Raw genomic sequence first — 18699 nt, forward strand, 5'->3', positions numbered from 1 at the left:
ACTTATCTACAACAGTGTCAAATATTGAAGATAGCAAATTGACACCAGGTAGCATGAATGATGCAAATGTTGCACCCTTAGGCAGACATGACTCCGTCTCTTTTCTTTGGCAACTTTTATTCGCCTCAGTTCTCCGTATCATTTGTTTTACACCAACCGGACCAGCCCAAACATCAGTCCACAACATCAAAACCACGTGACTCTATTCTTCTCTCTCGCGCTACTGCGCAGTTCAATGACATCACGTCTATATGGAACTCGGACCTCTACTAAGAAACATTAATCCAAATAGGATTTAGTATATTAACTATATCAAAATACAATGAAGTAAATAGTATCTTCTGCTTAAAACAGATTAAATCTATCTCGGCTCGTTTTAGTATACGTAATCAATATGCAAATTCCCAAATAGTTATAGGTCGCAACACAAATAAGGCAAAAATGCAAACGTCAGGTTATTTGCATTATTATTATTAGGGCCCAAGCGCCGACAACGTCGGGCTGCGAAGCCCTATTGTTATTCGAATGTTTATTATTCTTTCACCACTTCGACCTGCGTTTTGGGGGCCTGAGCGTGAAAATGGGGGCCTGAGCGTGAAAAAACTAACGAAAATTGGAGTGTCTATAGGGTCTGGCGAAAATTAGAGAATTTGGCGTCTTCGCATTCAACCACGAAAAAGTTGCTCGCTAGCGCCACCTAGAGTGGAGAATCGCCAGCCCCGCCGCACCGTAACTCCAATTGACATGAAACTTTGCACACATGTGCAAACAAGTGTCCTCTACAAAAAATCCTCTTGGAGTACCAAAGTCCGCCTACCGAAATTTTCCGCCATCAGGAGGTTTCGCATTTCTCGGACACCGTTGATCCGATTTGGACGAAATTTGGTACGCATACTCGTTTGACCTAGCTGAGGGTATGGTCTGAAAATGTTCTGAAAATATGTATTTTATCAGAAGGTATCGGCCAATGAACATTAGAGGGTGTGGCTACCAAAATGCAATTAGCATAACTCTATAACCTTTGCCCCAAAAATTACGAATGTCGAAACCTATGTTGCAATAGCTTCAAAGAACATGCATGTCAAGTTTCATTAAAATAGGGTAATGTTTGGCGCTGCCACAAATTTCCAAAAAGTGCCGCTTTTGGCCGTTTTTGGCTGTTTTTGGCCATTCACAGGGGTGGTACTAAATCGAACTTGTCCTATACCGTTGATCCGATTGATACCAAAATTGGATATGTGGTTGAAAAGGCCTTAAGGACAAAAAGTTGGTCAAAGATGCTCCAAAAGTCTAGGGGCGTGGCCACGCCGACGCCATGACTGCGCTACTATTTTCAACGTTCGCCATTGGCATTAAAGCTGTTATAACTTCACCGTTTCTTCTCCGATCTGCTTCAAAATATTCATGCTTGTTAAGAGTCACGTCCTGAACACAACTGCACTGCAAGTTTAACTCACAGGTAGAGCGCCACTTAATGGCGACATGATATGTGACTGATTTTAGGCCCTTTTTCTGAGCAACAGCCCCCCCTCTAGGTTGAGCGTACACGCATGAAATATTTTTTCCTAGATAGCCCAAGTGGAGCTGTACACAAAAGCCTCTTGGACCCACCGCCTCAAGTCATGATAAAGTAGGTAAAAAAAATGTTTTTAGCCAAGTGTGTAAATTAGCCAGGTTTTCACTCAATCTTCACTCGGGGAGCATAGAGGGGAGAGACACAGGCACACAGCGACCACCAGATGGAGTCAGAGATCTATCAGTGACACATGGGGAACTGTGAATCTCACATGCAGCTCAATGTGCCTCACACCAGATCAACAGCCATGCCACTTTTAATTCCTTTTTTTAATTCCTCTCATTACAGCCTGGACACAAAGGGAGGAGGAGAGATGCACATTTTACATGCATCTCATACAGCTGTCAGCTGAACTCTGTCTTTAACATCCAAACTATTATAGCTTCAGTGTTTGTTCTCTGATCTGCTCCAAACTTTGCACACTTGATTAGAGTTCCTTCCTGAACACATCTGCACTTTGATATTCACTCACAGTCGGAGCGCCACCTACTGGCCACAGGAAATGTCATTGATTTAGTCACTTTTTCCAAGTTAAAGCCACACCTGATTTTTTTTTATAACTAATTCCTCTCCTTTCAGCCTGGACACAGAGAGAGGAGGACAGATGACACTCTTCACATGCACCACACACAGCTGTCAGTTGAACTCTGCCATAAACATCCAAACTATTATAACTTCAGTGTTTCTTCTCTGAGCTGCTCCAAACTTTCCACACCTGATAAGAGTTCCTTCCTGAACACATCTGCACTTTGATATTCACTCACAGTCAGAGCGCCACCTACTGGCCACAGGAAATGTCATTGATTTTGTGACTTTTTCCAAGTTAAAGCCACACCTGATTCTTTTTAACTAATTCCTCTCATTTCAGCTTGCAAGGAGGACACAGGGGGAGGAGGAGAGGTCACACTAGGTGGAGGAGGAGAGATGTCAGGAAGGCATGAACATGTGTGTATGTGACAGACAGATGGCTTTGAATGTCAATCGCTTGTGTCTAAACTTGGCCACGAGGAGGTGGCTGCTGCACAGGTAGGCGGCTGCCACGCGTGTGAATGCAGGCACTCCACGACCGCACGTGACAGACGGATGCCTTTCGGTGTCCATCGCTTGTGTCTCGACTTGCGCCAGGAGAGGCGGCCGCGCCAAGGGCAGCGTCCACGACACTGCCCTGTGACCGCAGGCACTCCACGACCGCATAAGAGCTCGGGCCCGTCACGATACTGCTAGCAGTTTTAATTAGGTATATAATTCAATTTTTTTGTTGTTGTTTATTTCACCAGTTCTACAACTACTACTAATAAAACCAACATTTTTTTAATGTTTTTTTACATAACAGCCTTCTGTAATGAGACGCTGCATAACTATCATATCTGCAGGTCACAGTCTGACCTTTCTGAGCTGCTGCGCTCTCACCCTCAAGCCCCCTCCCCCCATGTAACATACCGCTGGAATCATAAGCTCATTGGCTATAAGACCTGTCAGTCAAAAATGTACTCCTCTGCCTATTGGCTCTCTGCCTGGGGATTCTCGTGGTTGGTCAGCCGAGAGCCAGTGAAGCACTGGCTCTCTTGATGGACAGATTGTTCAGCCAATTCGGATCGCAGAATCATCAAAGGGGGCTTGTTTTGTCGCCAAGAAGCTGCCGTACACGGAAATACGAAGCTTTGTTGTTCGCCCGTCATCGAAGAGCGATAACTAGCTATAAACAATATTTTGTTCAGAAACTCACAACGTCAACACATGGCGTGTTATGGATGACTACCGGAGTTAGCGTGCTCGTGGGACTAAACGAAGTGGCTACTTTTGTTCGTTGGACTCCTACCTTTCTCTGGATATAAGGATTAGCATGCTACATGTTGTTTTTGGACTTCCAGACAGCTCGAAAGGTAGGGAACGCTTGGCTTGTTGTTATTTTTCTGTGCACTCCTGAGGGCTATTCCATCAAACTCGCTAGGTGCAAAGCCGGGCTAATTTCGATAAGCCTCGCTACCTTTAGCGAGAGTTGCGTTCCATCAACGTGACTTGAGGCACTCTCCGCTAAGTAACCATGGGAATTTATCCGACCAAACTAGCCTGCCCCGGGGCAGGCTAACCATCAGGCTTACTTTAGCGGGGGTTTCAGAGAAGTCCGTCTGTCGGAAACAACTGTACCAGCAGAAGGTTCCGCCAAGCCTAGTCCTCGTGATTTCGTCACGTGAAAGACCAAAAATTACCAAAATTACATATATGAAGTACAAACAGACTATATTTTTATCAAGCGTCTAAGAATACATGCTTGTGTTACTGGTCTGTACTGTTGCTCTGCGTTGTATGGAAACAAGATGACTCCCAATAGCGGATGAAGCCTTTTATTCTGCACATGGGTCAGACACAAAACCAAAGTTGGTATGTGGATTCAGGGCCAGGATGCGTGCGTCATCTAAACAAAATAAATGTCAAATGACCAGTTGCACTTTCCCATACAAATGTCTTCCAAGATCAAACGAAAATGCAAAACAAAATAAAAGCAACAATACAAGAGTCAAACATCGCAAAAATGCGATTTATAATGACCTCATATAATACATTTAAAACGGAAGGTATCTGGTCTCATGCAATACAGAGTGAATATGACTTTTAAAGACTTTTATGCAGACCCACGAAATCCCAACCTACCTGCAGCTAGTGATGTCCAAATGAAGTTTCATGAAGCATTTTCTTTATTTATTTTCAGTTTTATGCATTAGAAAAGAGGAGTTATGTCATGTTAATTCATAGCTGTCTGCTTGTGCTCTCATAAGTGTGTCTTTGATGTGCCACAGCCCCTCACACATTGATGTGTTAATGTTCAGTTGACCCAGAGGTAAACATTTTTTCAAAGTGATGGTTTCAGAGGCATGTGGCTGGCTCCTCACATCACATAACTTGAAAACTTGAAAGTACCAGCAGTGCATTCTGGGATTTTAATTTAACTCAGAGTTAGTGGTGGGCAAGTGAAGCCTTATGAAGCACTGAGGCTTTCCTAGCAATTGTGTTGAAAAAGATTCAAAGCTTCAACGCTTCAGTGATGGTGACATCTGGTGGACAACTGAAGCCATAGCAACCTCTCAAGAGCACGACTGACGCTCTGACACCGTTTCAATCCCATGTCAGCAATAAAAGTTTAGAAAAGACTGTGTGGTTTATTTACGTGTTTTGTTCATTCATACATTCATCGCCCATACTGTAAAACATCCCAGATTAAGCCAACGGATAAATCTAAATGATATGAAGGGTTAAATGTTGGTTAAGGGGTTTATTTATTTGATCATGGTATGTGAACCAAAGAGTCCAGATAATAGTTTGTCATAGGAGAAGTTGTATGGTCGAGGAGGAATGTTTATGCACAGAACAGACAGGTTTGTATTAAGAAATAGAATTTCTTCCACTGTGGCAGGCTTCAGTCTCCTCTTCTGGCACACGACGCATGAACGCTACGAGCCAATGAAACGCACTGACACACACTATGAGCCAATGACATGCACCGGTACACTATGAGCCAATGAAACGCTTCGAAACATTTCGAAGCAATGAAGCACTTTAGTGTTTCGGTCACGTGACGCTGGTGTTCGATACAAGCTCCGACACAGAGGTTCGAACCACTCCGCTTCAGGAAGAGCGACACAAGCTCCAAAGCCTCGGTATCATTTGCCCATCACTACTCAGAGTTATTGTGAGTTCTTTTCAAGTTAGAAGCAAGAGAAATGTTTTATACAAATAATCACAGTTATAAATGGTTTACTCTTCATTAATAAGCTCAACTTTATAAATGATGGATTCAGCATTTCTAAATTAGGTATAACATCACTTACCCACCAGTTATTTAGGATTTGTCAGTGGTTTGTAAGATAATTTAGAGAGTATATGTAAATGATGAACAATCTATTTAGATGTACACGTCTGCATGCTCTTACATGTCCACTATTCAGACAGCTCAGTGGAGGAGTCCTCTGATGCTATGTCTGACTCCTCCTCTACTTCATCCTCATCAGAGGAAGACAAGAAAAAGAAGAGGAGGAAGAGGAAGAAGAAGGGGAAAGAGAGAAAGTCCAAGAAGTCAAAGAAAATGAAACCACAGACACGTAAAAGAGGTCAAATATGCTACATGTACTTTCCCCCCTTTTTAATCACTGGGTTTTTGGTTTGGTCCTGTTTAGCTCTAGTACAATTGTTCCTCTCCTAGCTGGTTCTTCTCACATGATGTGACATTCTGCATGTGATTGTTGTTGGTGGTAAATCTATGGTAACAAATCACTTTCTGAATAGAGAGGAATAACCTAGTGAACCATCATTTGTTCTGATCTCAAATCTCATACTGTACAAACTGAATGTGAGTGTGAGACTCCCAAGCTTACGTTGTGTGTGTGTGTTTTAAAGCATATGTGTGTCAATACCTTTTTTTTTTTTTTGCTGTTGATAACACTAATTCTTTGTCGTCTAAATTGCAGTCCAAAATCCGGATCAGGCTGTGTCGCGATACAAAAAAATGATCCGCCTGTTTAGTCGAGGAAGGACAATGTCTGCTGCTTTCAAGCATGTTGGGGTCGACCGGAACACGGTTGTTGTCACTGCTCCAATCGCAGAGCTGTCCATTGCTGCCCCCAGTAAATATAAGGAACTCCTTAAAAGCTACAACAGTCAGGTGAAACTCAGTGGGTTTGCCACACAGTGTGCCACTTCAATTGAGGAGGATCCAGGAATAGTGAACACAGTTAAAGCCTTTAAGATTTCTGGAAAGCTGCTTCCCCTGAAAATAAAGTCAGCCAAATGTTTGAAAGATGGAAGACAAAAAAGTTCATTGTTGAATTGTGACACTGAAATATTTTCTGACTTTATTTTTTGATACAGAAAAAAAATAATTCAGACTATTTTATTTTTTTTATACAGAAATATTTTATTTTATTTTTTGATACAGAAAGATTTTATTTTTTTTAATACAGAAAGATTTTATTTTTTTATACTGAAAGATTTTAGTTTTTAATACAGATAGATTTTATTTTATTTTTTTGAAAGAAACATTTTATTTGTTGTACTTAAACCTCTGTGATCCACTGTTGGTGTTGGCAGGTTTTTATTCAGCCATCCTTACCCTTGTTCGTCTTACATCAACAGAACAGTTGTACAGTTGCAATATGTTGGGAAGTTGCAATAAATATCAAATATCAATGCAATATGTTCTATATCCCTTTGTGTTGTGTCTCTCCTTGGTCTGTTAAGATAACCAAAGCTTTTGTGAGTCTTGAGGCATTGCCATCCTTTAAATCTCATTTGTAAATGCTTTATAAGGCATAGATAGTGCCCACTTTAGATGAGCTCACACAAAATGCTTAATTCACGAGTAGTAAGTGCTTAGTAACTGCCTGAATTCATGAATTCCTGCATTAATAATTGTTTATAAGACATCCATTGGAAATGGAATTTGTGGGTTTTTATAAAACATCTACTAACATACTCACTAACCATTAGTACATGTCTGAATAGTGGACATGTAAGAGCATGCAGACGTGTACATCTAAATAGATTGTTCATCATTTACATATACTCTCTAAATTATCTTACAAACCACTGACAAATCCTAAATAACTGGTGGGTAAGTGATGTAATACTTAATTTAGAAATCCTGAATCCATCATTTATATAGTTGAGCTTATTAATGAAGAGTAAACCATTTATAACTGTGATTATAAACCACATACTAATGAGTATTTACGTCAAAAACATGATTTATGAGTGATGAATTCAGTGTTTACGCATCCATAACTACTGTGCTTATTAATGATGAGTAAAACATTTTTAACTGTGTTTATAACCTACGTACTAATGAGTGTCCATACGTTATAAATGAAGAATTCAATATTTATTAATGCTTAACTAATGCTTAATAGTGTGTACTAAATAAACACATTTCAAATATAGAAACTGCATGCATGTCTTTGAGATTTTATTTGAAATAGAAAGTGAAATGTCTCTAACCAGTGTGCAAAGAAGCACTAAAGTGCAGTGAAAGATATGAGGAAGCTGAGGTCTGCACTATTAACAGGAATTGAACACTGATTTAAACTTAAACAAACACACTTAAGCAGCATAACGTTATTATGCTGCTATTATTATTATTATTATTTTGACTTGAAGGATCAAAAGGTGAGTTGGACAGCTACACAATGTATGATTTGTATTCTTTATGCACCTGGCCAGCGCTGGCGCCTCACAGCAAGCGGGTCCTGGGTTCGATTTCCGGGTCGGGGTCAAATTCGGGGCTCGTTCTGTGTGGAGTTTGCATGTTCTCCCCGTGTAAGCGTGGGTTCTCTCCGGGTTCTCCGGCTTCCTCCCACAGTCCAAAGACATGCAGGATGGGGATAGGTTAATTGATGACTCTAAATTGCCCGTAGGTGTGAATGTGAGTGTGAATGGTTGTTTGTCTCTACATGTTGGCCCTGTGATAGACTGGCGACCTGTCCAGGGTGTACCCTGCCTTCGCCCAATGACAGCTGGGATCGGCTCCAGCCCCCCCGCGACCCTGAATACAGGATAAGCGGTAGACAATGGATGGATGGATGGATGCACCTGGCTTTGAAACTAATTACATTAATTTTGTATGCAGGATTCCATTTGATTGTTTCAGTACTGCCTTGGACCGGAATTGGCAAGAAGACCCAGAGGACCCCCAGGACCCTCAGGACCCCCAGGACCAGACCAGATAGAAGAGGGAAGCAATGGGTCATTCCGTGTCATGTCATTTCATCAAATGCCTCCCACCTGACCATCTCAGTATGTAAAAATTCTAGTACAAAGACACACTTGTTAATAGGAAAAATCCAAAATGTAGCTGCTTTCAGCATGTTCAACTCATATTCAAGGACTTATTGCCTCTGTAACTACAACTGTGCTACATTTTAATGTTTTCGTAAGGCTAAATTTATCAGTAGCATTTAGTCACATGTAAGTCTTTGGTAAATGGTTAAAAAACAATTGAATTGCCCTGCTGTGATGTTTACTAGTAGGCTAACCCCACCAATATCAGGATTTTAAAAAATCACTGTGACAAATTGAGGCAAAACACCCTCCTGATTTTTTAATATGATTTTAACAAGAATATGATCTTTCAAAAAAAGTAAGTTTGGACCTGATACTTGTCAGTTTTTTGGAATATGGCTCTGAAGTTGGGCAAAGATGTGTTTACTTCCATTTTGAGCCTTAATATCCGTGAAACTAATCATCTGAGAGAAACCATATTTTGTAGAATGTTTAAGCTAACACCAGAGATAGAGGCAGAAGTGATAGAAGTCTTTTATCTGCAAAAATGAGAGCTCAGCCACTCTTCAAATTTGCTACTTCATTTCAACAAGCTTCATTTTAAGTACCTACCATACTAGGTTATCATTGAGCTACACCCCTGATATTCCATGTCTGGAGGCTATTAGTAACAGATATACACTGTAGACATTTTGAAGGCCACAGGTGAGATAGTTTTCCAGGTATTGCTGTTTAAAAATGGCTTTTCCGAGTATGATGCCAAAAACCGTCTAAACTACCCTTCATTCAATGATGTTTCATGACAAAACTGTCGACAGTAGAGACCTAATATTTTGGATTTTTCCTATTAACAACTGTGTCTCTATACTAGAATTTTTTCTGACTCATGTCCTATGGAATTAAGTTGGAAACATCACTAATAATTTCTGTAGTCTGATGAGATTAAACACCAGGGGCCTCATGTACTAAGAATTGCGTGGATTTCCTACTGAAACATTGCGTACGCTAGAATCCAGAAACTGTCCTACGCACAAAAAAAATCAGATGTATCAAAGTGTGCGTACGCATGGATCCAAGCACTTTTCCTTTGTACATCCCAATCAACGTGGAATTAAGCGCACATGTGGAAGTGCTAAACTCCTCCCTGTCCACGCCTCCATTTAAATATGCAAATGCATTTAAATAGGGCCTGCACCGGGGATTCCCCTCTCTGCACCATCAGATCTACAAAATGAAAAAGGGAAGAAGCGCAACTTCACCGAGTCTGAGCTCGAAACGCTCGTAAACGAAGTCGAGACTCGAAGACCAGTATTATTTGGTAGCCTCTCATCAGGCATAAACACAAAAAAAAGAAATGTGAGTGGGAGCGTGTGTGTGAGGCAGTGAACACTGTGGGGTCGGAGCAGCGCACACTCCCTGAAATAAAAAAGAAATGGTCCGACGTGAAAGTGGAGGTGAAGCGGAGGATTTCGGCCCACCGCCGAAGCGTGACCGCAACGGGCGGGGGGACAGGACGATATTAATATATTATATATTATATTATCATATATATTAATGACTGCAGAAGTGCGCCGTGGCTACTGAAGTGTGACATTTCCAACTTTACGCACGCGTTTATCGACACAAATACTGAACACAAGGAGACAATAAAGGGCTTGTTAGATAGCTCTGCCACTCTATTTTCACCAGGGAAAAACAAATGCACATATTTGAATGCACGTGCCCATCGTGCTGGTTTACATTCGGGGCGCAATTAAATGGATACATTTACTCACCGAGAAGCCACCCATCGCGCACCGTGCCAGCCTCCAGCCTGTTACCAACCATGCTATTAGTAAGAATGAACGAGCGTTGAACCAGGCCACCTTGCCACAATGTTGGTGAGCTGCATTTGCGCATCACATATTATTTGAACATTTATTGAATGAAAATGTTTCCTGTTGACAAAAACAAATTTATAGATGTCGCTTTTATAGCAACATGTGTGCAGTCAATAGCTCCGATTACATTAGGGAAACCGGCTCTTGCTGCAAATTGCGCTTTAATGTTGGCCTGTTCAACAGCATTGTATGGGAATTTGATGTACCTGGATGACATTCTGATTCCGTCCCACACAGCTGGCATGGCTCGGCTCAGAGTGGACTGGCACACTCCTGACTGGTCGGCCAGTTCCCTCTGGAAGGCTCCTGTTGCCAGAAACCCCAGAGTGGTCAGCACCTGTGTGGACACGGACAACCCCTGGCTCCTGGCTGTGTTTCTTTCTAGGGCCGGCCGCAGCTCTGCGCACAGCTCCAGTAACACTGGCCTCGGCAACCTTAAACGACTCATGAGCCAGTTGTCGTCATTTGCTAACATATCCTCCCGTTTTCTAAACACCCTCTCACGTCTGATGTTACCGTTTGCGATGTCTTCTAACAAGGCCAAGGCTGCCATTGTTAATGCCATTTTTTCATCACTTTGCGCATGCTTTTATATCCATCCATATGATTGCAAACACGTGTGTGTTAATTGTCCATTAATGTGTCTCTGATGTGCACATTACTCTGAGGACTAATTGTTTTCACATAATTAACAGTTTCCCAGCATCACCTCAGAGTGTCGCCAAAGGAACAATAGCTGTAGAAACGTGCGTACGCCAGCCATGAAGCTGCCGTGGGACACCGCACATTTCCACGCTCATTTCACTTTTGATACATCTGAACGTTGGTGTGGAAAATTACGTACGCCATGTTTTTGTGCGTACGCAACATTGATACATGAGGCCCCAGGTTATCAGCAGCCTACCTCTCAAGCATGGGCCTACAGCACATTCAAACTGGACCTAGAGGAAGCAGCTGCACCACGGTTCTGCACAGACAAGACAGTCCCACCCATAGACATATATACATAGACGCCTCATAGACTGACGCTGCCTATTGGAGCTGACGTATCAGCGCGGCCGCCATCTTGGCTGGGTCCCCAATGCGCCCCCAGTGTATTTACTTCTACTGAGGAAGGTGTAAACCCAGACTACGTTAATCACAACTCCCCGAATTTTTACCCGATTTTCACACGGTTTGGTTTGTTACAAACAGCAGAGATTCAGTTATGATACAGGATGCTGTTAAAAACACATGCTTTCGTGCTGAAAGACTTTGTATAACGCTCTTTAACAAAGACATATGGTATGGCATATTGATAAATGTATAAATTAATTATTTTTATATTTTAATAAAGAAACAAGTTTGATTGTTCATTTGAATTTATTTTTCTCTGTCTGTCTCTCTCTCACACACACTCACTGTCTCTCTCTCTCTCTCTCTCTCTCTCTCTCAGGAGACATTTTGACTTACCACTTTAGGAAAGCACAGGTGTTAACTAATAATATTAACAATGACTCGGTTGTATCTTGGTGTATCAGTAAGAGACAGTGTGATAGTGAATTGCTACATGGAACACATGTGTACACATAGTTTTATACATTTTGTTCTACGACATAAAATACATAACTAGGGCAGGGTCCACACGTACGCGGCTATTTTTTTTCCCTCCTCCGCTCTCCAAAGATTTCCTGTCCACACAGAAAAATTCTCTGTCAATATGAAAACGCAAACACAGGCTGTGAAGCGATGTCAAGCGCACGCCAAAGCAACAGGTGGCGATATAACCTCTACTGTAAAGCCAACTTGGCCTGACGTAATTACCAGAAAAGGCACAACAACAACAATGGCGCCTCGCAGGAGAGTCATATGTGTGGACTGACACACATATGACACTATCACACACTATCTCTCTCTCACAGAATCTATTCAAAGAGAGTCCTCACAAGGCTTGCAACTGGGGCTGGGGAGCTAAAACCCTTGAAAAAGAACTGTTTTGCACAGCTTCTTGCGTGTGCTGGCACTCTGTAACTCCAGGGTAGTTCATTTTGCGATGTGGTGCAGCCTTACTTTGTGAAATACAGACACCACAAATGACACAAGCATGAAAGGATGGTTCTCAATTCCAAATTGGGTTTCTGCTATGTGCTCCCTGAGTAGGAACACATCCTCTGAACCAATCTCTGCCCGAACGAAATGGTTGACAAAGGACACACTGACAACTTGTGTTTGTGAGTTTTGGCGAATCACACGCTCTGCTGCTCTGACTACCTTCACTGTTCCCTCTGAGGGGATCATCAGCCCACCATTGTTTTTAAGTTCAAGCAGGTGGTAGCTCTGGTCAAAGGATGAGGGTACAGCAGCTGTGACAAGGCTTGCACGACACACCTCACAGGACAGTTTTTTCAGAACAACAAACCCTGAAATGTAGACCAGGGCATTGTCCACTAGACCACCAAAGCGGGTGGGCAGGTAACTGTGGTCACATATGACTGCAGAAATGTTTGCAAACGGGGACAGGAGCTCTTCGTCTGCCATTAAAGCAGAGTACATGTCTGCAGCTGATAGGGACACAGTTTCATCTTGTGCTGCCACGTTGCCTGACCCACTTGGTGAGACACCACAACGGACCATCAGGCGGCGGAAAATGCCCTGGAACTGCCCTGCAGTGGGATTGTTATTCCAGCCTCCTAAAAAAAAATCAAAAATATTTACACACTTAGATTACAGAGATGTTTAATGAAGACAGTCAGAGTCATAAAAGATATATCTTCTGAGGGTAAGTAAGGAAACCATTATATATAACCATTGTATAACCATTGTATGTATAACCATTTTTCCCCACAGGTAGGCTATTAAAGGTAAGTAAGATAATAACTGTATAACCATGTTTCTTCCACAGGTAGGCTATTAAAGGTAAGTAAGGTAATAACTGTATAACCATTTTTCCCCACAGGTAGGCTATTAAAGGTAAGTAAGGTAATAACTGTATAACCATGTTTCTTCCACAGGTAGGCTATTAAAGGTAAGTAAGGTAATAACTGTATAACCATGTTTCTTCCACAGGTAGGCTATTAAAGGTAAGTAAGGTAATAACTGTATAACCATTTTTCCCCACAGGTAGGCTATTAAAGGTAAGTAAGGTAATAACTGTATAACCATGTTTCCCCACAGGTAGGCTATTAAAGGTAAGTAAGGTAATAACTGTATAACCATTTTTCCCCACAGGTACGTGTCTGATATGCCGTTTACTTTAGGGGGTGGGTTACTTCATGAGGTGATAACCACCAATAGTTGACCAGTCTGAGAGGTCTATCACATCAAAACATACTGTAAACTAGGGATGTATAGGTATAAAAAAAAAGACTAATTATAAATGTGAAAATTCTACCTGATGCTCTGACAGAATTGAACAAACGCTCCAAGTGATCCTGACTGAAGCGGTATGTGCAGACATAACGCTGAACTTGGAGCAGGTCAGGAATCATCATCAACAATGTGTCCATGTTGATGACAAAGCCGATGACTGACAGATACCTTCAAAAGAAAACGTTTCATCAATAGGATCATGGCAAAACAAGACACCTCAAGAGCACCTAGTAATTGTAGTTATTGAAAGACGTTAATTGCCTTTCTACAAATATTCATAACATGTACTGCAACACAACACATGGTGACAGAGATAGCGGCAGCAATACATGTTTTGCTCCAATAAAGTCCCCTGATTGGTAAATGATTTAAGTGCACTACAAATCTACTGGGTGAAAAATTACTGGGTGCTTCTTGAAAGTATAAGTCAGTGTCAGGAATAACTAGGAACTATATTAAAACTGAACAAGGAGAACTTAAAAACAAGAACATGTCATACATACCATTTGACACCTCTATGACCTGAAAAACACTGAACACAAGAAGATTCCAACATGCAGAGACAAACATAATAAACAGGAAGAAAAAGTGCAATACAATATATGCTCCTTAAAGCAGGAGGGACTCACATTACCTCCTGCCTCTGGTTTTGCACACAGCAACATCATATGAACATACATACCATGTTTGACGCCTGTCCTGTATGACCTGAAAAATACTGAACACAAGAGTCAACAGAAACAAAACTGCAGACAGCAAAAAGATCCAAACAAGAGAACAGAGCATCGTATGAACTTGATGCATAGCAAGAGAACAGAGCATCATATTAACTCATGGGGCCCTAGTTTCGTAGACCAGGCGCAGTCAGCTTTCAGCGCACCTGCGCCGCGCCGTGTGTCCGCCTGGACTTTGCAAGTTTCGTGCACCGCGCAGGCTCGCGCAGGCACACCTCCCGTCTCGCCCACCGGCGCAAGTGGGAAAGAGGGAGGAGAAGAAGGCGTGAGTGGGAGACGAGGAGGAGACGAGGCGTGGACTGGGATTAATACAGCCGATTCAGATCTTCACCAATCAAATGAGCTCCTCTCCTCTCCTTTAATGCGTTAGGGGAGGTTCAGTGCAAGTTCCGTCACTTGACAACCCGATGACAGAAGCAGCGCCGCCGCTCCCACCACACGCATCACGCGCTGTGCGCGCGTATCATAATAATAACAATGCCGATATTATAAAAAACAGGAGAGAGAGAGGGAGATGTTTTGGTCCGAGATGCTGAGTTTCATTTACGCGTGCCATCCGCCTTTGATCTGACGTCAGATGTGACGGGACAATCTATATAGATGTAAATTCACGTGTTGATTCAATTAGTTGCATTAAATAGTGTTTGTTGTGATTATGTATTGCATTTAAATGTGCCTGGAACTGTGGAAACCTGCCTGTGAGGTCTCGGTGACGTGTGCGCACTGCGCGCCGTCAGCCAAACTTCCACTCCGCCAGCTGTGATTCGCATTGAATGAATGGACTTTATTTACGCCTTGCACCTTGCGCCGAAAGTAGACCAGGTTGGAGCTGGCGAGCTTTCAGCGCAGTCTCGGCGAGGCTTTTTGCCACGAAACTTCCGCTACGCCAAGCTGAATCTGTGACGCCTCCCCCTGCTGCGCCGCCACACCCATCTTGGCGCAGGCGATCCTCCAAACTGCCAAACTGACTGTGCGCAAGGCTGCGCTGGTCGAACCTTGCATTGCGCCGGCTCCGCCACCCTGCGCCGCCCTGCGCTGCGCCACGAAACTAGGGCCCATGATGTTGTGAACTTTTCATGGAAACCATTCACTATTTTAAAAAACCTCTTTGTTTGGTGGAGGGGTGTGCCATTTTTCATCACCAGGCTGAGCAAGTATTTCCTGCCTCTCAACAACAGCTCTACTCTCTCTGTCCAATTCAAAGCACCCAGGGGAGCTTTGAATCCTTTCGCACGTGGATTGCGGCTGTTCAGGACGTCAAACAACCTGTCAATCATCTAAAAAAAGCATAAGGCTCTGTTAACTGATATATCACCCCAAACAGTGGTATCGTATCATGGAGATCAAATTATATTTCTATAATTATTATATAAATATATTTTATTTATCATCTAATTTCAAAATATAAAACAAGTAAGTATTTGAGTACACAGCTCTGCTTCGATTTCTCTCTACAGGCAAGTATAAACAGAGTTGGATTTCATGCAGAATATGCAGTGTTATATAACAATGTTTGCATGTTATATTACCTCAATGAACTCAGCTGTTGCTTCACAGTTTTTAAACTGTGAATAACCAAGGTCCCTCAGTGTGCGCAGTGCTACCACTACAGAATGACTCAGGGTTTGTGCAGCCAGGGACACCTTCATCTTCTGGCCAACAAAGTGAACATGCTTGTTTGTTATCTTGTTGGCCGCATGCAGTCCATCTTTTGTTTGGACATTGTTGAGCTCAACAATGTATGACCAGCTGATTTCTCCAGTGCCGCTGGTTATCGGGCTGTAAGCCTGCAACATGTTGCGTGCCAGTTTCAACATGTGACAAGCGTCCATTAACACAAACACCCTGTCAGCAGTCACTGGATGCTCGAAGAAGGTTTTTAATGGCTCATGGGGGTTTCCTTTCAGCTGACAACCGAGCTGGTTGCACATGTTGAAATTGGAGGCATGCCCATCCATTGTCATACAGACCACTCTTATGCCACCATAAAAACAAGCACCTCCGTGACTACATCAGTCTCATCCATGCCATTCCCCATATCCACATATCCAGACATTTTCTGGGTAAAGGGATTGTACTGGACATGTTTTTTGATGGCCATGGCATCCAACATGAGGGCCACTGAGCCATATTTAGCAGGGTCTTCTTCACGTCTTCTCTGCAACATGTCCATCATCATTGTGTTGAGCCCAGGCTTGGCATCAACTGATTGCATCCACCTTTACAAAAATAAAATAAAAAGCTATTTGAGTGCTTTAACCATTGGATCCCTATTTTGGGCACTTTTTCATTTTTTTCCTAAGATTGTTCTTTTTTCCAAGACTTTCCAAAAATAGTGAAAATAGCACATACACGCTCAAAACTTCTACATCAGTTCCCTGTTTGTTGTATATTATGTAGGGCTGAAGTGTTTTAAGTATTTTAACCAGTATGTTTAAAATGTGTAATCAAAAAAACATGTACTACACCGTTGCAATGTATGTGGATGTGGCAGGGGAAGATGCAGAGAATCCCTCAGGTAGCTGTATGCTTTTGGACCATGGAGGTGCAGTGTCAGGGCAAACTCTCTCTGGTCCTTCGTGTATTCGTGGCCCTGCTTTGAAAAGAGGTCTATCTGAAGATCTGAAATTCAGTTAATACAAACTAGTTAGTAAGTTTCCATGAAATAATAAATTTATAAAGTCTGAGTGTAAACAACATAACATTCAAGGTTGTATTATCAATTTATTTTACCTGAGTGGAAGTCCAGCCTTTCTTTCAAATCCTCATTGATAAGGTTCTCTTTCTTCAGATCTTCCAGAAGACTCTTTACAGTTTTTTTTTGCTCTCCGTTCTCGGGCCTTTGCATTTTGCTTCTCCCGCTCTAGACTCTCCACTCTTGCCAAAGCTTCACTGAGTCTGGCCTTAAGAAGAGTAGGAGAGGTGGGCAATGCATTGTAGTGGTCCTAGTAGAACGAAGGATGAAAATATTTTCAGTGATGTTTATATCATACCACTCACAGGTGTTTGGTGCATAGCACTGCATATGTGCAGGCACACATTCTTAATTTCATACCCGTAATATCACTGCCAGCACCATGAGTATGAGAAACAGAGAAAGGGTGCGTGTGTGTGAGAGAGAGAGTGTCAGTGAAAGGGGGTGTGTATGTGTTCATCTGTGTATTTATTTATTTATAACATATAAAAAGTGTGGTATGCGAGTATGTCTGAGAAGAGTTGCAGAAAGCAAGGGAGAGATTTTGATATGACCAGAGCCATGATGCTCACAGCTGTATGAAACATCAAATAGCCCACAAATACTCACATCATTGGGCTGAGGTTCACTTTCAGGGAAATGCTGAGAAAGGTCCACTGGTAGGCTCTCTTCAGCTTTCCTTGAAGTTTGTGTGTTCCTTGTCACTAGATGCTAAAATATAAGAAACGTAATACTTAAAAACAACTTAATCAAAAACACTTGAAAAGGTTTTAGTATCCCACAGTGTATTGTAATACACAATACATCACTAATTCCTAAACGTGCATAAAGAACTAACGGTAAAAAACAACGTGTTTAGCAAAGTGTGATATTAACTTTTGTTTTACATATGATTTATAGACATCTCTGTTAGCATGTAGAGTAAACATACACCTACTCTGAGAAGATGAGATGGGAAGTTGAAGACAGACGGGGTCGCACCATCTCTAAGCCTGACAATCTGACCCGTCCTGTCAAAATCATCAGGCTTGAAGTGCTCACTACAGAGCTTTGACGACTCGGTCGCAACAAAATCCTCCCGTTTAATAGCAACTTCCCATTGCCTCCTCAAGCCTGTATCACTGGGAAACCTTCAAAATGTGAAGAAAAAACAAAACAGCAAGAGACAATGAGAGAGAGTACCAGTTCCTGCTGTAACAACGTTACACGTCAGTGACGTTAGTTACGATGACAAAATGTTATAAATGGTAAAATAACCAAAATTATTGTTCAATCTTACTTGTGAAAGGTAATCCCACGCGATCTGGTATCAATACTACGCCGGTTATTGCAACCATAAGCTGCACAAAATACCGGCATAGTTGCTCGCTCTCCGTTGACTTCGATTGACTCTGGTGCTAGCCTGGAGTGAGGAGACCCATCTAATATGGCGGCGACGCTGGGTTACGTTCCAGCACGCTATGCGGCGTCTATGTATATATGTCTATGGTCCCACCACACATCTACCAGGCCTCAGACAAAGAGGCACTAATCTTCTTCTTCTGTGGATTTTTTTGGCAGCCGGCATCCAATTTGTTGCATTGCTGCCACCTTCAGGTTAATTACGCCATATCCTCAAATTCTTTCCATCAGACCAGTGTCTGATAAATATTTTAACAAACACCACCTTCCCCTCCCACTTGATCCCAAGTTTAATAT

General features: G+C 42.2%; 1 pseudogene across 1 annotated transcript; it reads right to left on the reverse strand.

The window, feature by feature from the left end:
* Window positions 1–11702: 11702 nt before the first annotated feature.
* LOC311013474 (THAP domain-containing protein 6-like) lies at window positions 11703–18407 on the reverse strand (annotated as a pseudogene). The gene is made up of 7 exons (XR_014599454.1): window positions 18281–18407; window positions 17939–18131; window positions 17611–17712; window positions 17040–17251; window positions 16775–16928; window positions 13595–16525; window positions 11703–12893 (listed from the first exon to the last, which is right to left on the reverse strand). The product of XR_014599454.1 is annotated as a THAP domain-containing protein 6-like (transcript).
* Between the last annotated feature and the right edge of the window lie 292 nt (window positions 18408–18699).

This window comes from Eutrigla gurnardus, assembly GCF_963514095.1.
Source record: "Eutrigla gurnardus genome assembly, chromosome: 5".
In the NCBI taxonomy this organism is placed as follows: domain Eukaryota; kingdom Metazoa; phylum Chordata; class Actinopteri; order Perciformes; family Triglidae; genus Eutrigla; species Eutrigla gurnardus.